Source organism: Lynx canadensis, chromosome B2, assembly GCF_007474595.2.
Source record: "Lynx canadensis isolate LIC74 chromosome B2, mLynCan4.pri.v2, whole genome shotgun sequence".
Lineage (NCBI taxonomy): Eukaryota > Metazoa > Chordata > Mammalia > Carnivora > Felidae > Lynx > Lynx canadensis.
Genome location: NC_044307.1, coordinates 76900363 through 76920473, shown reverse-complemented (window position 1 = coordinate 76920473; position 20111 = coordinate 76900363).

Below are 20111 nucleotides of genomic sequence, written 5' to 3'. Positions count from 1 at the left end.
ATGTAATAATTAATCTATTTTCTGTCTGGTGGTCTTTGATAGTAGCACTTGAGGAATGACATAAAAGTCTCCACTATACTTATAATATGCTGAGACTTGCACCACATGTTTTATGCAGCCATATGAACCTGCAGAAGCAATTGCTGAGTGAAGTTGAGCATGTATTTAAAACATGTGAGGAAATGTTTTGTGTCTCAATATACTAATTTTACTACCTATAGGCTTCATCTTTCCCTTACCTCTGGGTTTTGTTTTTTTTAAGTCTACATCATGTACACGTAATGGTGTCATGCATCTAACAGCCATTTGTTGTAACCCTGTGGTAGTCATTAAGACTGTTTTCCAAATACTTGGGGCTTCCAGCCACATGGGAGAATTGCACTTTCCCTCTTCCTTTGAACTTGGGCATGGCCATGTGACCTATCTGGACTAATGAAATGTGAGTGGAAATAATGTGGCAGAAGCATTAAAACCCTGTGTGCAATTTGCGTCTCTTTTTTGGGTTTGTTGTTGTTGTTTAACCTCTGGCATGGTGACAATCAACAGTTGGAATGGTGTCTGCTCTGTCAGTTGGAGTCTCTGAGTGACTCTGATGAGCAAAGCTATCTCACTGCTCCATCCAACCCCAATGGGCTTGTAGCCTAAGCAAGAAATAAATCTTTGTTGTTGTAAGGCATTAAGATTTCGGTGGTTGGTGGAACAGAACCTAATTCGTCCTGATTTATTTAAAATCAAAAATATTCTGGCAACTGTGCTTGAAATTGGGATGAATCAGGTGCCCCTTAGCCTAAAGTTTTTCACCATGTTGAGAAATGATGTGAAGAAAAATTATAGCAGGCTTAAAATACTTAAAATACTATCAATTAAAAACTTTAAAATATTTTATGATTTACTCTTAATGTCTTTAACTCTGATATAACTATTTTTGTTAATACTATTCTTTATGTATACATATAGATATACTCATGATTTTTAGGCAGTTATAATTATATTGGAGGTACTTTGGGGATTTTACTGTCTTCTTTTTTTTTAATATTTTTTTTAATGTTTATTCATTTTTGACAGAGAGACACAGAGCATGAGTGGGGGAGGGGCAGAGAGCCAGGGAGACACAGCCTCCAAAGCAGGCTCCAGGCTCCAGACTGAGCTGTCAGCAAAGAGCTCAACGCAGGACTCGAACCTACGAACCGTGAGATCATGACCTGCGCTGAAGTCGGCGCTCAACCAACTGAGCCACACAGGCGCCCCCGTTTTCTTTAACATTATTGACAAATACTTCCATAGGTTTACATTAGTCACCGCTGTTATGATGGCCATGCAAGATTAAATTAATTTTGATCCTATCACATTCTTTGGCAGCAAGTTACAGAAAAACTCAACTCCGACTGGCTTAAGTTGTAAGAAAGTTTAGTATTTCACAGATGTGGAATATTTCAGATGCAATGGAAGTTGCAGCTCTGGGTTGATTGATTTAGTAACTCAGTGTTGTCATCAAGGACTCCGGTTTTTCCATTTCTCTGGTGTGTTCTCCTCCATATTCATTTCCCCCTCAGGTGTGTCTGAAGATGGCTGCAGCAGTTCCAGGGACCACATCCAGCACCGTGCCCAGGATCAGAGGATGAATTGTTTCTTCCTGTTTCTTTTACTTAAGCAGAGATACCTTTCCCCAGAACTCCTGAGAAAACTGTTCCTCTCATCTTAATGGCCAGAGTCGAGTCCTATGGCCATTTTATAAGCCAATTACTGGCCTGGGGGTAGAATTATTATGGTCAGCGTAGACCACAATGTCCCCTGTGGACTAACCATAATTAGATAACCAATTGCTTATTACTGAGTGTTTAGGCTGTTTCTTGTTTCCATAGTACCCGTGATACTGCTGGAAACAATCTGATTTATGTCCTTTCTCCTCTCTCCCTCCTTTCAAGTTTTCCCAAAGATGGAATTTCTGGGTCAAAAGGAAGAAGTATTTTTACTGTTCTTCCTATGTGTTACTAAAATATGCTTCAATCTGGTAAGCAATGTACCACAGTGCAGTGGCACCAGCCCTTGCGAATCATGTTGTGTTTTTATCTCTAAAATATGCTGTCGAGTAGTAGGTTGTTACTGGTTTGACTTACAGATCCTTAATTACGAGTGAGGCCGAACATTTTTCCGTAGTTTGTTTGCTCTTATTGGAATGTGTTCCCTTAGAAGGTAGCTCCCTCTGGCACAAGAGTCGGAAATGTTGAAGTCTCAATCCCCCAAGTAAACTTGGCATCTGGCTCCACCTCTGACACAGCAACGATGGAACTAGAAACTGACTCAACATAAAGTAAATGCTAATTATCCAGAGACTCAAATGATCCAGATGGAACCCATGGGAGACCCTTAACAGAGAAATGTCACCAAGGCTCTAGGCCAAACGAAAGGAATTGCAGCACTTGGAACAGGATCCTTGGAGAGCACTTAAACACAAATTATTTTTATTACCATATGAAATTATTGAGTTAGAGGCATCAAAAAAATTTAAGATGATATTCACATTTAAAAACTTTGAAGAATGGCCTTATCCTCAAAAGACTGTCTCTGAAGAAAATGAAATGAGATAGAAGGCTATTTATGCCTGGGGTTAGCACAGGGTTTCATAGCAGACCCATCTCCCTTCATTGAAACAAAATAATCTTCGGAAATAATTTTGTTTTGGATGGTACAGTTGTCTTTGTTTTAAACCAGTTTCCTGCTTCCCGAATATCTTGATTCCATAATACAGTAGGCTTAAGATGTTTATGTTATCATTTATAGGGAGTGCCATAGAAGATTCTGAGGGATCTCTGAGCTCCTTGACATTGTTTGCAAAATGTTGTGTGCATGTGCATTTTTCACAAGAGCTGCTCATGGCTTTCAGGAGACCATAGAAAGTCCCAGAGACACCCTGCTGCTGTTCTCATCCGTTTCCAATTTTTACTACAGCCCCCGGTCACCCTTCTCCCACTCTTCAGTTTGCTTCCTTTCTATTATTTTTTCACTCAGTTTCCCTGAAAAACTAGGGTTTTGGCTTGGGCTGCCCTACTTAGGTTTTCATCTCTCTGCTAGTTTGAATATTGTATGTGACTCCTTTTTCTTCATACAGGATGGCCAGGGAACAGGATTTTCTGGTTAATAGGTTACACTGAATGCATAACTTTTAAAAAATGTCCTAAAACATATTCAAGTGTATTAGATATTATTTATTCATTCTTTGGCTGACAAGTCACTCAAGGATCTTTGGTTGTCTCATCTCAACATTGTAAAAATTACTTTTCTTTCAATGTAAAAGTAAAGCGTCACTTGTTCTTTCTGGAGTTTTCTTTGGGTTCTTTGCATTTATGAAGTGCAACAACATTATGGAAGGCCGACAATGCCTCAAAGGAGGAGAACCTCTTGCCTGTCCCTCACCACCTCAACAGCATCATTCTGGCTTTAAAAATTAGAAAAGCACATGTATTATCCTTAGCCCTAAAAATACTCCACATACAGAAAAAAGCTCTTGTTGAGTTCAGAGACTACAAAATTTTGGATATTTGTTTCAGTACTAGAATCTCAGGAGTATATTTTTATCTATTCTAGAGAGTGACAAAGAATAAAATAGAAGTATAAAAGTAGTTCTTGTGTTTTAGAAACAAAGAGATATAAGTGGAAGGATAATCAGAAAAATAGCCCTCTGTCAAAAGAAAGAGTCAGAAACACAAAGCCTATAATAAAATCTGAATCAGTGGAGTACAGTGCAAAGGGGACAGCTGTCTCCTTTATTTTTAAAGATACGATCATTCAGGGGACAGAGAGAAAGGCTCTTATGTACTTGCCAGATAGGCAACATGTGATCCCTGGCAGAGGACCCCATCTGGGTGGAATATGGAGAGACAACAAAGGGGCAGGGGCTTTTACCTTTTCTGTAAATCCTAGACCCAGTGCTTGAGAACTTCGTGGCAAGAGTTTGTGCGGAGATGGGCTGTAGATTCTGGAATGCTAGTGCCCTCTTGCCTGCTGACCATGGCTGGGACTTGAAGAGGGAGCCCACCTTAGTGATGTCTGTGAAGTAATGGGTGAGATTTTAGGAGTTGTGATGATTAGTGACTCAATGCTCCAAGGAGAGAGAGTCTACCCCGTACCTGGAGTTTGGGGGTAGGGGGTGGTGCACATTGCTAGCTACTGTCCTCAGCCATAAGGCACACCCAGGGACATCATCTTGCTTAGGAGGGTAGCAAATCAGGAGAGAGAGAGAGAGAGCACTTTAATTCCACAATGTAAGGTGGGTATTTATTAGTTGGTAACAAAAATGTGCATCTGGAGAATTTTATTTCTGGAATACACATTTCTACACAGGCAGACCCACTCTGAATTTAATTATTTTCTCTTCCCATTCACATTGTTTTCCCTGTTTGTATTTAATATATTTGATGGTTTTTTGCTGGTATTTGCTTTTCAATATTGTCTCTCCTTTTCTCTGAGTTCCTTCCGATGATCACCTATTTCTCGCTTCTTTCCTTTGTCTCTCTTCTTCAATAACCTCTTTCAGCCTTTTTCTGATCAATTCAGTGAAGCCTGTTTTAATACTGTTTAAAGCCAGTACTGTTTAAAGCAGGGTCCCTTTTGTTTTGGCAATTAAGAGAGCTGAAAATTCTATGTAAAAAATCCCTCTCCCTGGAGTTGCCAGGGTGGCTCTGGTGACATTGGAGAGAGCTGAGCTCTGCCTGGGAAGATGGACGGGGTTTAGGTAGCTGAGAAGATGGCATACAGTATGGAGTAGGGCTAAAGTGAAGGCACTTGCATATATGACTTTTACCAAATACTTGGCACAGTTTTCTATGTACAACTTAGTTTTGAAATCTGAGAGGGGTTAAAATGAAGAAATGGTAAGCCTGCATTAGGATTTGGGTAGCTGGAAGTGTGGTCTGATCCTGAAAAGCTTAGGCACCTATAGGCCAATGCATAAAGAATGAGAATGAGAAGAAAAATTCTAGAAATCTCTCAACATGGTGAGTGCAGGAAACAATGGGAAATTTGCTTCCAAGCAAGCCTGGATAAGACTGTGTTTACAGCTGTGAATGTAAACAAGGAAACCGAGCACAGTGCTCACAGCATGAGTGCGACATCATGTTTTTGTTACAAGGACTGAAAACTATGCATAAAAATTGGAAGATTATTTGGTATTTAAATACAAATGTGAACTTAGTTACAAACCTCTAAAGATGCATTTAATTTTACAATTCCTCTTAACTCTGGCATCTTGTAGCAGGTATTTATTCTTTAACCACCCGTGCCTAATTTTTGACCTATCAGGCTTTGTATTGGCTCAATAAAGTAAATAGATATTTAGGTCAAACCAGAAAGATATCACAACATTGCTTGAATGTTATGTGCCCAAAGGGAGAAGGCTGATTCTGACAGCAGGGATTATAAATGTTTTAAAGTAATTAAAACCTGACTTGCCTTACTTGATGTATGCCGTTTTCAAAATGTCTAATTGTTTGCACAATTTAAAATAAGGGGAAAAAACATGGCAACTTTACTGAGCCAAGAGGGAGTTGTTTGAAATGGTTCAAGTTATGTTTAGATTCATGGAGGGGTATTTGAAAGAGCTCTGAGGCTGCTATAAAGGATATTTTTTCAGATGATTAAATGCAAATATTGTTTAAAAGTGCTTAAGAAAATGATTTTAGAATAAGCAGGAAATAAGAAAAGATGGAGTGGGTAGCACAGGAGTGAAGGAGGGGATTGTTTGGGAGGGATTTCTTCTCCCGCAGTGACCCAGTCTTGATCTCACAGGATCTGAAGAGTCTTTGTTCTTCTGGAACTCACCGGCAGGAAGGAAGATGAGGACGCTGAGGCAGCACTTAGGCCTGAGGGAACACCCAGCCAAGAAGTGCCTACGGTGCTCCCTCCTCACTTTCCTCTCCAAGCTGGCAGGCAATGCCTACTTTCCCTAGGATGCCTGAGGTTTCCGAGTTCACCCGCGTACACAGAGCCCTGAGCAATTATGAAGACCCATCCAGATCCCCACGTGTCTCCTTTCTAGTATTTGATACTAAAACCGACATCACAATGCCCACACCAAAAGACCAGCTGGAAATCACAGCTCTGATACCTCCTTTCCTCCTAAACTCTATCAGGTTGAATTTGGCTTATGTTTGAATTATATTGTGTATGAGGTAAGTGGAGACCTACTTTAGTCCTGGCCTTTTACAACTCATGGCCGGGCTACTTTGCGTGTTCGATATCAGTGGGTGAATTTGGAGACATCAAAGTCTCTTGTGGCTGAAAAAGTTCAATACTCAGAAGTGACACCTGAAGTGACTGTCCTGAAGACTGGAGGCTGAACTGTCCCTTAGCAAACGTTGGAGCAACTGTTCTCCGTGGGGTTTCTGCTGAGGTTGAAGTGGAGCCTGGTGCAATGTCCATTCATATCTCAACATTTTTGCTTTTGATCTAACATGAGTTCAGAAAGGAGAAAACTAGCCCTGAATTGGAGGAAGTTTCAGGAGCTTCAGGGAATTCTGCTTCCCATGGGTTTAAATCATCTACTTGCTGACAAGAATGTTTTATCAAGACAAGAGTCCTCTTTCAGTTCTGAGTTTAGATCCAACTTGAAGAGATTCTGGATTGGAATTGTATTTAGCATTGGCAAGGGAGAAAAGGCGTAGGAAAGGACTTCTAAAGGCTTCTTGGACATCAAATGGCTATTTCACAACAACTTTGTGATGAGTTAAGTGTAAATGAATCAGAAACATACGGACCAAATTTCCTTTGAAATTCACATGGGTTTAAGAAATTAAGGCAAAAAAGTTCTTGGCAAAGAGTATTTTGGGATTTGCCAAATTCAAGCCATTTGAGAAAAAGTTGGAGACACTCTTTATGGACCCTAGAATGCCTCTGGGCTCCATCTTTGTTCCTTTCTCTTCTCCACCCATTCATCCAGGTGCTGTGCATCCTGGAAAGCTTCGGGTTGGCCCAAAGTCAAGCACAAGGAGGTCCCCAAGTGCTCTCCTGGTCTGCAGGGAAAGACCAGAGCCATTCTTTGGAGGCAGCAGCAGAGAACTAAGCTTGATTTTGGAGTCAGAGGAGCCAGCTGTTTGGATTCTGCTCACATAGGTGCTGCCTTGGAGAGGGGGATCTCATCCTGGCTCTTCAAGAAATTGTGTAGTTGGGGGAGAGGGGGTTATATTTCAACTCTTTTAGAAAAGATTTGGCTTCTCAGTGGGGAGCACTTATTCTGGAGGCAGGTGGAAATGTTAGGCAGAAGAAGTGACTCTTTCTCTGGACTTGGTCTTACTCCCTTTGCCAAAGAGGGAGCCTCTATAGGGCAGAAACTCTGTAGTGTTGTTACTTGTTTACTGCACACAGACTTTCCTATGGGAGATGTCTGCAATGGTTGTTGTACTGAATTGAGAAAGAATTACAGAGGAAATGGCTTGCAAAATTACAAAGCAATTTTTTTGGTGAGAATCAGGAAATGTCATCAGAAGAAAGGGTCATTTCAGCAATGCTTTGGGATTTGGAAATCACTTACTTGTTGTAAAGAGGCTTTCACTGAAATGGAATTTTTTCAAATGGAATTTAACCTGAAAAGTGGGAAAAGGGACTGGAGGGTGGCACTTTTTGTAAGAAGAATAGCATGTAGGTAGGTAGTGTCCAGCGGGGGAAGAGTAGTTAAGGGGGAAGACAATAAAGAAAGGAGGCAGAAACCATGATTTAGAAATGTTACAGTACTGGGGCACCTGGGTGGCTCAGTAGGCTAAGTGACCTACTTGGGCTCAGATCATGATCTCATGGTTTGTGAGTTCAAGCCCCGCATCAGGCTCTGTGCTGACAGCTAATAGCCTGGACTCTGCTTCAGATTCTGTGTCTCCCCCTCTCTCTGCCCTTCCCCCACTCATATTCTGTCTCTCTCTGTCTCTGTCTCTCTCTCTCTTTCAAAAATAAACATTAAAAAAAATTTTTTTTAAGAAATGTTAGAGTACCAAGTCATCCTGTTTCTTGAACCACAGTGTGGGTCCCCTTTCTGCCAGCAACACATTTACTGGGCAAGAAGAGCTTGTCCCCTCTTGGCATCCAGGTTCAGCACATTCTAATGGGGGCAGCAATTAAAGTCAGATGAGCCAATTCTCTTTTCAAGGACATGAATGTAATACTTGGCCCATAATAGGTGCTCAATAAAATTTTCTCAAATTGATTAAAGTTGATGTTTCTGGATGGTTTTTAGCTTATACTGAAAAAGGAGATGGCAAAGAAGACTGAGAATGAATGATCCAAGAGGAAGGAAGGCAACAGAAGCCAAGAGAGTGAGATATTGCTAAAATAATGAAGGAAGGTCATAATGTATGTTGAAGACACACAGAAGCGTGGTAAAAGATTAGAAGCGTTCCGATTTAGCCGCCTGGGAGTGTTTTCTAAACTTTCTAAGGGAGATTTCAGTGGGGAGAGAGAGAGAGAAAACAACCCAGGAGGAGAGAGTTTGTGATAGGGAAATAGAGACAGTAGATGTAAATACTGCCATGACACATCCCACTCTTCTGTCCGCCATTGATTCCTTTCAGCAAACATTTGATGAACACCCACTGTGGGCCAGGGGACGAGTGAAGCAAGTGGATACTGCCTTCAGGAAACTTGGGGTCTTTTCAGAGAGAAAGGGCAAGCTCAAAAATAATGAACGCAAGCTAATTAGGAGAAATGAGAAAAGGGATGCACAAACTGCTCAAGTCTGAGGAAAGAAAAGCTTCCTTCTGACTAGCTTGATAGAGAAGGTGATGTTTGAGCTCTCAGCCTTGCCTTTCACCTTCAACATGCCTCAGCTTCCTGGCCCAGCTGAGCAGTGCCCTCCAGAATTCAGCTTGCCACAGAATTCAGATAGTTTCTCTTTCAATCCTAAGGCAGATGCGACGCAAAGTCAGACTGAAGCTCTGGGCCAGGACCACATGAGCACCAGTCTGGGAAAGCTGCTCCTTAGCGAGGAGAAAGGACTTGTCAGAGTGGAGTGTCCCAATGTGTGTGTGCCCACTCCACACCCCACCTTCAGTGATGTCATAGTGACCCTCAGGGCTAACTTGCAATTAATTCATTTCCTAGACATCTGTATCTACCATGAATGTATGTGAGCTATTTTCATTTCCTAAGAGCAAGTCATAAGAAACCAGTTTTCATTAGTTCAGGTGTCTGCCTCTTCCAACTGTTTATTTTTTAAGACAAAGGCAATCTGCTGTGTATTTTCTTGCTGGCTTTAAGGTCATCAGGTTCCTAGGCTCTAGGACCCTTCCCTTCAGTTTTCCTCCAATACTAAGTGCTCTAACGTGGCCTTGTCCCTCAACCCAGCTCTCTCTGTCCCCTTTCCTTGTTCTTATCCACTCAACCCTCCATCCTCCACCCACTGAATTCAAGGGAATCCGGGCATCTAGATTCCTCCCTGGAGTTGTGGGGAGCCACAAAACAGGTATATGACAGTCTCTCTTCAGGGAACTTCAGGGCTTCTCAGGATTCTGTCTAGTTTTATTGAGCTTTACCTACTCCTTGGACCCTGGCCATTCACAATGGCTTGCTTTTTCCATAAGTGGTCCCGTACAAAATAATAGAATTTCTGTAAAATTACTAAGCTGGGAAAGAAAAGATGTTTTGGCAAAATTTGAAACATAAGCAATGTTTACTTTTTAGGAGTGCTTTTACAGAGCTAAAGTCACATTAGTAGTGACTTGAGAACATTAAAACAACTTGTTTTGCTCATAAAATGATCATATTTGATATATCCAATATAAAATATATCTATACAGAAATATGACTTATTCAGAAATAATGGCAACTAGCTAAAGTGAATTTACTTTTACATGTTTTCAATTTTTTACAGAAGAAGTTTTGAGCTGATGAGCTCTGAGGAATCTGGAAACTCAACGTTTTGCCGTCATATGAGCTGGCAAAAAGAACTTGAGGACAATACCCCAAACATGCTAGAATGATTCTTGGGAAATATAAAATTAACAACAACAACAACAAAACAAAACAAGCCTACATTTTCTTCCAGTGTTTCTCCTGGGACCTTCTGTTTCCCAGTACTTTCGCTTGGCATTTGTAGAATGTCTAATGACTTGTCAAACTTCTTTCTGTGTCAGACCCCGACGGGCAGGTTGTTCTCTCTGCCACCCTAGATCTAACTTCTGGCTTATTATTTCTTCCCTGGCCCCCTGCTCTCAAGCTCTCTTTCCCACATTTTGATGCATTTGGTTATTTTGATGCATTTGGAGGAAAAAGCTCAGGTGTGCAGTTTTTTAGTTATGCAGCTGCTCTCTATGACTGTAGAGTTGCTCTGTACATAGACAGATGGTCTTGGAGTCACTGGGGAAGCACAGCAGTGGTCTGTTAGCAACCAGACCCTATTGGGGTCAGTCTGTGGTCCTTCCTCAGTCGGGATTGCCACTAAGGAAAGGTTGTGGTTAAGGGGGCTTGATAGTTGGTTTTTAGGAGTGTGACTAGATGGCAAGATCCCTGAGGGCAGATAGATTTTATTCATCTCTGTCTCTGCAGTGTCTAATTTTGTACCCAACACATAGTAAGAGTGCAATATTTGATAGTGTTCAAATGAATGAACAAAGAGTTTAAATATTAAAGGGCCTTTGGTAATAGAGTCTTCAAGTGTGTATGTATATTATCTTGAATTTCAAACATATTGCTGCAGGTACTTACACCAATTCTATAGTTATAAGCTTAGTAAACTGTTGCCATTGTACCTAAAAAGAAATCATGATATGAAGTATTTAGTTGCTGTCCTAATTTTTGAAAATCCACAAGGAGAACTTGGATTCTTTGGAGGTGAATGTGGACATAAAACATGACCCTTGAAGATGTGCTTGAAAATTTGGTTTTGCCAAAAAAGGCGTTTTAATCAAGAAATTCCCATGAGTTATATACCTTCACGAAATATTATGTTTTGTTAATCCTGATCCTCCAAGAAGAAGCTGTTAAGACAGGATTAAATCTGCAAGGATTTTATGGACAGAAGTGGTCTGTATGAGAGAAAATAGGGAGGGCTGGAGAAGGCTGGGGGATCACGTTGCCAGTCTGATCCCCTGTGAAGACAGGAGGAAGAGAAGGCTGAATGGAGGATTCTTAACGAAGTTTCCGTGGAACAGTTCAGAGTCCTCCAGCCACAGTCCGCTGTCCCATCGGTCACTGGCTGGGAGCAGCTGCCGAGAGGTGTGGTATGTGGTCAGTTACAAAGTCTGCGTGTAATGGGAGGTCTGCGAGCACATTCTCATAGGGTACCATACCAGCCCAGGATTGTTCACCTCCAGATTTCTCTTCTAAGTAAATGAAATAAATGTCTATCTTTTTGAAATCACTGTCACTTTTGGTTTTCTATCACTCACATCTAAACCTAATTTTAGTAATATAGGCAGCTTTTTCTGAAATGAAGCTTAGGGAGACTAAAAGTGACATGCTTCGCATGACATAGATAATAAATGGTAAATTTAGGATTTTAACCAGTTCTCTCAACTTTCAGGTTGAAAATTCTTAGTATTAAATTTGAAGCTCATGTTAAATGTCACCGTGCCACAATATTCTTGCCACTACTGATTTAATATTATATTAAGTATATTATATATATTGTATATATAATATTATTATATTTAATATAATATATATTTAGCTTATTTGTACAGTTCTTAGCTTAGAACCATGTTTATGTGAATTTATAACATTCCATCTGATGGCAATGATTAAGCATAGGAATGAAAATTTTGTTATAGTATATTTGGTCATATCACAATTCTAATTGAATGAATTAATGAGCAAGAAGTCTAAGGCTTGAACAAATGGCCTTGTGGTCTCAGACTGCATGGAGACTTACTTCAGAAGACAGAGATTTAAACTCCCTTTTTAATATATTTATATAAAATAAAGATAAGCCTGACCTGTCTATTGCAAATGAGATCATATTGCATGAATGTGATTGTTATATCACATTCCATTCCACAAGGTAATAGAAAAAACATAAAATTGTTACAGAAACATAAAAAGAGAATCACACGTATGAGATAATTCTTGTAAAATTCCCTTTAAATGTAGTGGCCACATGAGTTGGCATTAAATATTTGAGCAATAAATCCAGGAATTATGGGTAGACAGATGATAGCTATGGTGCTTAGCTATTTAATAATGTAGAGAGACTTTTGATATTTCTGAAGACTCAACTTTTTTGGATGTTTAGAAGGAGGCATTTTAGGGATGACTGATACTATTTTGGGCAGCTATATTTTGGGAACTAAATATGTTCATAGCCACAAAGTACACCTTCCTGCAAAATAATAATGTGACCAAAATTTATAGGTTCTGACAGATAGAGGCTATATGGTATAGTGGTAGCAGTCACAAGCCATGGGTTCAAGTCTTAGCTCAGTCACTAACTAGCAGTGGGACCTCACACAAATCATTTAACCTTCCTAAACATCAGCTTCATTCTTGGTAAAATAAAAGATTTGGTTTTGCCTTTCCAGAGCCACATTCACCTTCCAACTCGAATATCCTAAATTCTACTGCCATTTGTGCAATACAAAGTTGAAATATAAGACCTATGACTCCAGCATGAACAGTTGCTCATGGAGTTGAAATTTTGATGCATTTGCATTGAGGAAACACCACACGGGGGAAATATTAAGTGGGGGAAAGCTGACATCACATTTGGGCTGGGGGCTGACTTGTAAAACAGAGGAATGGTGGGTGCAGAGATTATGTTCCTTCACTCTGTGAAAGTTTGGAGTCACAAATGCCGTGTACACATGATTCAGATGAAATCTGAAACAATTATTAGATATTTTCTAACTACCCAGGGGTTTGTAATTGTGTTTGACAAAACACATGGTTGACATCACATTTTTCAATTTTCATCCAGATGTTAGGTGTCATATGAGCCCAGCCAAAGGCGGTCCATACTTCACAAAGGCAATTGCAAGTGATGAAAAAAATCAGTTCCTTTAGTTGCCACAGAGAACATTAAAAAAACCAAATTATTGACTTGGGCTTGACATTAGTATGGTTGAGTTCAGCCAAACTGAACTATGTTTTATGGCCTAACTGGGTGATTATTGGTTAAGATCCTTCCCTTTGCTGTTTATGCTATCAGTCTGCCCCCTCCTTTTTTTTTTTTTTTTTTTAAACATATATCCATCCTCCTTCAGTTTCAGCAGACAGACTCACTCCATGGTTTAGGACTCTTAGCAAATGAGAGAAAACCCAGCCCAAACTAGCCTAAGCAAAATTAGACTTTATTGGTTAAGTTAACTAAAAAGTCCAAGAAAAGACCTAGCTTCAAATGAAGCTCAGAACAGAGCCTTGATCTATATCACTAGGATGTGGTTTTTCTCAGTCTTCCCCCTTAGTTCCATTCCTTCTTGTTTATCCCTATTGTCAGAGAGGCTCTTCCCCCCATGGAAACGAGATAACTCATAACCTCTCTGCTTGAAGCACTGGTGGGAAAGTTTACCTGCCTCTTAACCAGAAGCCTCAACAAATATCCCATCACGTGCTATTAGCTCCAGTTGCCACACAGGCCTAACCAGTTACTAAAAATGGTGGAATGTGATGTTCCATTTTGGTCAGGACTGGATGGTGAGCTCCACCCCAGAGTCACAGAGTTTAGAAGGGAAAGAGTGGCCCTCCAAGGGAAATCAGGGTTTGGTTACTGAAAGGTGATATGGCTGCTGGGTGACCAAACCCAGATGTTCTCTGCACTTGGAACCTACTTCATCGAGACAAATGCAACCTCTTTTCACTTCTTGGTTCATACTCTTTCTTGCCAAGGTCCTGGGAGAATAGAATATCCCCTCCCAGTTTTCCTCTTTTCAGGATCTGATTTCATTAGTCATGGTTACTCTTTCATATGTCTTCATCTCCTCTCTTTGTGCTGACTCTTGCCTCAGTTTATAAATACACTCAGGTCTATCTTGTCATAAAACACACACACTCACATTCATTCATGATTTTGACCTATCTCCCCTTTGACCTGTCATCTGATATGTTGCCTCTCTCTCTCATAAGGGTATATTTAACCCCTTAAAGTGTGCATATACGCTTGTCTCTACTTTTTTTCCACATATTATGTACTCTCAATCTGCTTTTTCTATACCTTTATGACACTATACTTTCTATATTAGCAAAGGTTTGCTCATGAAGACAGACTGTGTTGTGAGTATTTTGAGCAGGAAGAGATTTAATATAGGGTATTAGAGGCATTCACTTTGGGGAGCAGATTAAAGAAGCTGCTACTAGCTTTACAGAGTTGTAGTAAAATACAGCCAAAAAGTCAGCTGCCTGCAGAGTGAAATGGATAATTTGAAGACATTGGTAGAAGCTTCTGGTAGATCTCCAAGACCACTACCTACTGATGCTCGTGTACATGCCCTCAGGGAACCACATCTTCTCTGCCTTCTAATTCGCCTGTAAGTGACTTCTATTTACAGAATCTAAATGAAACATTACTGTCCAGGGAGTTGGAGAGATGTAGTTTCTAGACTTTCAGCCCCTGCAGTACAGCTTAGAAGAGTGAAACCAGTCCTGAATATTAATAGACTGTAGCTGGCACATTATCATGCTGAGGCACCTTGTTCCTTCCTCCCTCTTAAATCTTTCTTGCTCAGAGTTCTGTCCTTGAGCTACTACTTGCTCACACTGTGAGCTCCCCTTGAGTCATCTCAGCTACTCTCATCATTCCAGACACCTGCAGGCTACTGATGACTTAGTCTGTAATTCCTCCACAGATTTTCCCAGGAGCTTCATGTTAATAACAACTCTCTGCTGGACCTTTGTATCTGATTCATCAACGAGGACCACAAACTCAACTTGCTTGAGAATGAGATCTTTATTTTTGTTCCCAAACCTGCTCTTCCTCCAGATTCTCTGTTTCCTTTAACCAGATATTCAGTCAATTGCTAAATCTAATTTTTAATGCCTTTCCTATCTTCCCCATCCCTACTTTACTGTTCTGTCTCCACAGTTTATCAGCTTTACCTGGGTCACCACAGCCTCCTACCTGTACTTCCTGCTTCTAGCCTCACCACCCCCCACCCCCCACCCAGGAATCTGTTCTTCAGAGACTCTGTAAGGAATGATCTCAAACACAAATCTGCAATGATTCTCTTTTTTTTCTCAGGACCCTTGACTGGCTATTTTAAGGCTGGAAAAGGGAGCAGTAATTAGTCACATAATTCTCAATAATTCATCAAAGAAAGTAAACAGATGGGCTGCAAATATTCATACAAAAATGAAGATGAGAATTGGAACAGAGAGAGAAAAATTATATTCCAAATGCTCTGGTTCTAATTACCCAGAATGAATGCTCCAGCATATCAGTTGAGGTGTCAGAGAGGGAAAATCTGATGAAGAATCCAATCTTTTATGGTCTAGTTTTTAGTATGGAGTTTATTAGACATCTGGTTAAGTTTGCAGGCCTTATATTGATTTCTCATGTATTCTTAGTTTATTTCTGATTTTCAGTGTGTGGACCTCAATGTGTGGTCTCTTTAAATACCAAATAGAATATGATGTATGGGAAGAAGATGCTCAGAAGAAGACAGAGACTAAGGGGGAAATAACAGCTCTACTAGATAAAACAGAAGCAAGAAAAAAAAATCCTCTAGGAAGAAATAATATCCACCTGTCTTCTCCTATGCCAAAATGCATTTGGTTAACTTGAATCAAAAGCCTCACTGATAGTGGTGTTCTAGATAGCTTCCTTCATCTGAGTCAGTTTGAGTCTGTGAGGAGAAACAATACAAGTAATATATCTAAATGTTACTTGGAGGGGCAGCAGTACAAAGGGAAAAAATGCTGATAAAGTAACCTTCTCTCCTGGAAGTAGATGTATTTCTATATGCATGTAACATCTGGATGCTAAAACTTGGCAATGATCTCTTTAGCTATCAATCCTGACTTGTTTCCTAGAGAGAGGGCTTTCTTCAGTGTTTTGAAGGTTGGTGTGGACCTAGGTCTGCTTTGTCTACTCCATCTCTGTATGTTTTTTGCACCTTTGCTTCCTATCCTATCAAAATTCACCCACCTCCCCCTCCGCATTGATCACCTCATCACCAACATTTCCACCACCACTCCTCCTCCCCACTCCTCCTCTTTGTTCTTCTTCTCCTTCTCCTTCCTCCTCCTCCTTCTCCTTCCTCCTCCTCCTTCTCCTTCCTCCTCCTCCTTCTCCTTCCTCCTCCTCCTTCTCCTTCCTCCTCCTCCTCCCCCTCCTTCTTCCTTCTCCTCCTCCTTCTTCTCCTTCCTCCTCCCCCTCCTCCTCCTCCTCCCCTTCTTCTTCTTCTTCTTCTTCTTCTTTTCTTCTTCTCTCCTCCCCCTTGCCTCCTTCCCCTCCCACTCCTCTTTCTTCTCCTTCTCCTTCCCCTTTTCTTCCTTCTCCTTCTTCTTCACCACCACCACCACGCAGTGGGTTATCTATTATGGATCATTTAAATTCTAATTCCATACTGGCATTTGAGACATGGAAACTGATGGAGAATTACATAGGAAATAAAACAAAAATTTTTATTTTAACATTTAAAGCAAAACTACTGATGAATTTTTATACCAATTTAAGGATTAAATCTCCCATCAGCTGTTTAATATTTTACCTCTAGTATTGCAAGCATCGTATATAAGCAAAATTACAATCCACCAGTGTATAGCAACTTTTTAACATATTTAGCTCGAGCCTCATTAAATGGTAAATACAGTCTCTCCAACTTACAAAAGAAATGAGGAGGGGAAAGTTGGACCTTTTTAAGAAAAATTGTTAATGTTTATTTATTTTTGAGAGAGAGAAGGAGACAGAGCATGAGCAGGGGAGGGGCAGAGAGAGAGAGAGGGAGACATAAAATCTGAAGCAAGCTCCAGGCTCTGAGCTGTCAGCACAGAGCCCGATGTGGGGCTCAAACCCACAAACTTCAAGATCATGACCTGCGCCAAAGTCAGATGCTTAACTGACTGAGCCACCCAGGCACCCCGGGAAAAGTTGGACCTTTAATGCTGTTAACAATGGTATTTGTATTTATTTGTTTATAAGATCTTTTTGAACATTCAAGCTCTCAGCCCATCCATGCATAAAGTCAGTATGGTATGGTGGTTAAGACCACAGGTTCTGGAGTTGGATTGCTCAGGCTTTTTCCAATTATTAGATGAGTGAATTTGACAAGTTTTTTTTTTTAACCTCTCTATGCCACCATTGTTTTATCTCTAAAATGACCATAGTGGTAGTTCATGACTTGTGGGGCTATTGTGAGGATTACATGAGTTGATGTGAATATAGTATTCAGATATACTCCTGGCATTAAAGACCTACATGTAAGACATACTTAAAAATGTATAATTGAAGACCAGCCTAAGAACTATTTAAAATTACCTTACTCATAGTTTTAGGGCATTTCTTTGGAACTTCCTCTAGTGGCCTTTTTCCTGTCCAAAAGGGGAGTTCATACTTGTTCTAGAATGCTGATGCTAGGAGCTTCTTAGCAAGCAGCACTTTTTTTTTTTAAAGAAATGCTTTATAAAGTAGTCTGTCAGTTTGAAAATCATTAGGTATTCCTTCTAGAAGTCAGAGACCACATTCAAAGCAAATTATATGCATGTTTCTTAAAAGTGTTAATGTGCTAATCTGTTTGTTCCCTGATCTAGGCAGAATGCCATAGTATTTTATTCCACATGAGCAGAATACCATAGTTCTTGAAGATTTCATATAAATATTACCCACTGTGTTTCACATTTCCAAGTGTTATACTTCCCCATTAAAGTCAACAAGCTGGAACTGGCATTGGGATAAGTAGAATGATTTCACTTCAAGTTACAGCCCCAAGTCCTTCTAATAAGGAAAAGTTAGCTGATTAGGCTATTAATTCTTTGACTCCAGTAAACATTTTGATTCTGTGTTATAAAAATTAAAGCCTTGCTTACAAGACATAAATTTTCTACCTTTCCCTTGGGAAACATCTCTAAATTTTCCTGGGGTTCACAGATAGTGCTGTTAAAATAAGGAAAGGGAGAAGCCATCCTGGAGAAGCCAGACAGAGTGTACTTTTGATATGATAGAAAGGGAATGAGACAGAAACAGTGCCAGAGAATGAGGTGAAAAGCTGCTTTGGTTATACTCAAGAAGGATTGCGAGGTAGAGGGATGGATGTAATCGGACATGGGAGATGCACTTTCCCTCTTTCATGGCTGCGTGTCTTATTGTACTGTATTTTATAAGCTGATGAATTTTACTACTCAAAATGATGTTGACCTTCTGACCTTAGCTGAAATCAGGAGATTCCCAAGCATTCAGATTTTGTACAACTTCTCCAATTCATGTTCCCAGTCTTAAGTAAATTGTTGCAATTGCATGTGCTCAAGATTTTCTTCCTTTTCCTTTTTTCCCTCCCTGCCTCCCTCCTGCTGTCTCTCTTTCTTGCTCTCTCTCCTCCCTTTCCTAGCCCCACCACTTTCTCTTTTGGTTTGGCTTTCCTTCTTATTTTATCCAAAACAACTCACCTCTTAAAAATAATAATGATAATTTATGCACAATTGGGTTTACAAGGTATTCAAGGGAGCACGATGCTACATGTTATACGTGAGGGTTAACAATTGAGCCATGGGTTAGGGATTTAGACATGCCCATGTGCCCATTCTTGGCCAAGGAAATCACTTTTGCTTCAAATGTACTACAGTACTCTGTAATCTGAAACTTGCCATAATTGACATGCTTGCATTTGGCCTCAGGGCTTGTTCAAAAGTGACTACATTTTCTTGCTCTCTACTCAGTAGGAAGACTCCATATTCCTTTAGACTTCTTATAGTTATGTGGTTTCACTACATTGCTAATAGTGTCCTCTCCTCTATTAGAGAAAAAGTCACTAAGTTTCAGGAAAAGGAGCTAAATCAATCATTTACAGTGTATTGCCCCTCTGGCTTTATATGAATTATTTTAGCATTAGGGTTTATTGTTTCTACCTCCACTAATCATCTATGTTATATTTGAAATTAAATAAATGTTGAGGGGTGACTTGGTGGCATGAATTAAAATTTGTTACAAGCCATTGAATAATTGGTGCCAAAGACTCATATGCTGGTGGGCCCAGGGTCTCCTTACTATATTCCCTCCACCTTATCTTGACTACTGATGATGTTTATTTAATAGGACTTGCAATTATTATGTTTTATTCTGACTATAAAATCAATATAGATTTTTGAGAAAATTTGGAAAATCCTATAAAGCAAAGAGAAGCAAATAAAAATACTCATAATCTCAACATTCAGAGATAATACCCTTGAACATTTTGGTGTTTTTACTTTCAGCTTTTCTTTTATACCTCTTACATTTGTAACCAAATTGGAGTCTCTCACTCAAGTATGGCTTTATGTCTTGGTTTTGGTGAGTTAGCATTATGTCATTGATAATGACATCAAATACTCTTCAAAAACACTGTTTTTTAAGATGCCTTCAGGTTTGTACTATGATTCTGTGTATCAATTTGCAGCGATTCTGAATCTTTCCCTCTTGGTAACAATGCTGGGATCAGATTCTGTCCTTTTCAGTCCTTCAGCCTCCCCACAGCAGGAGGCAGCTGGGATGGTAAAACTGAGAAATAAGCATCACCAGAGCATGGTACATCTTGGTGCATTCACAGCCTCTGTCCCAATGACCCATCGTCCGAAAGTAGAAGGATCCTGGTTTGCCCCAGTGATGAGGCCTATGCTCTAGTCTTTCAGTTCCAGGTTGCCAAAGAACGAAATCACAGAAAACCCTCACCCTATGGACCTCTCCGGCCATCCCCACCTCACCTTCTGCAGGTTCTCCCTACATCACCTTGTTGCTCACCCCACACTCTTGCACACTGTTTCCCCTTCAGGACATGTGCTTCTTCCCTCCTGTTGTTTCCTTTCTGTTCACTCTTTATGTCTCAAAATCTGTTCCTTAATTCCCTCCCCAGTTCACCACAGAGTTAGTGGATCTTTCCCCTGTCTTTCATAGAAACCTCTCCCTCTTTCTTTTAGGTAATTCTAGAAGTTGTTTTATTGTTTCATACTTCTGTCTCCCTCCCTACAGCAGTGATGCTATTTTATTCATCTTTGTAATTCAGGCACCTCTCACCATG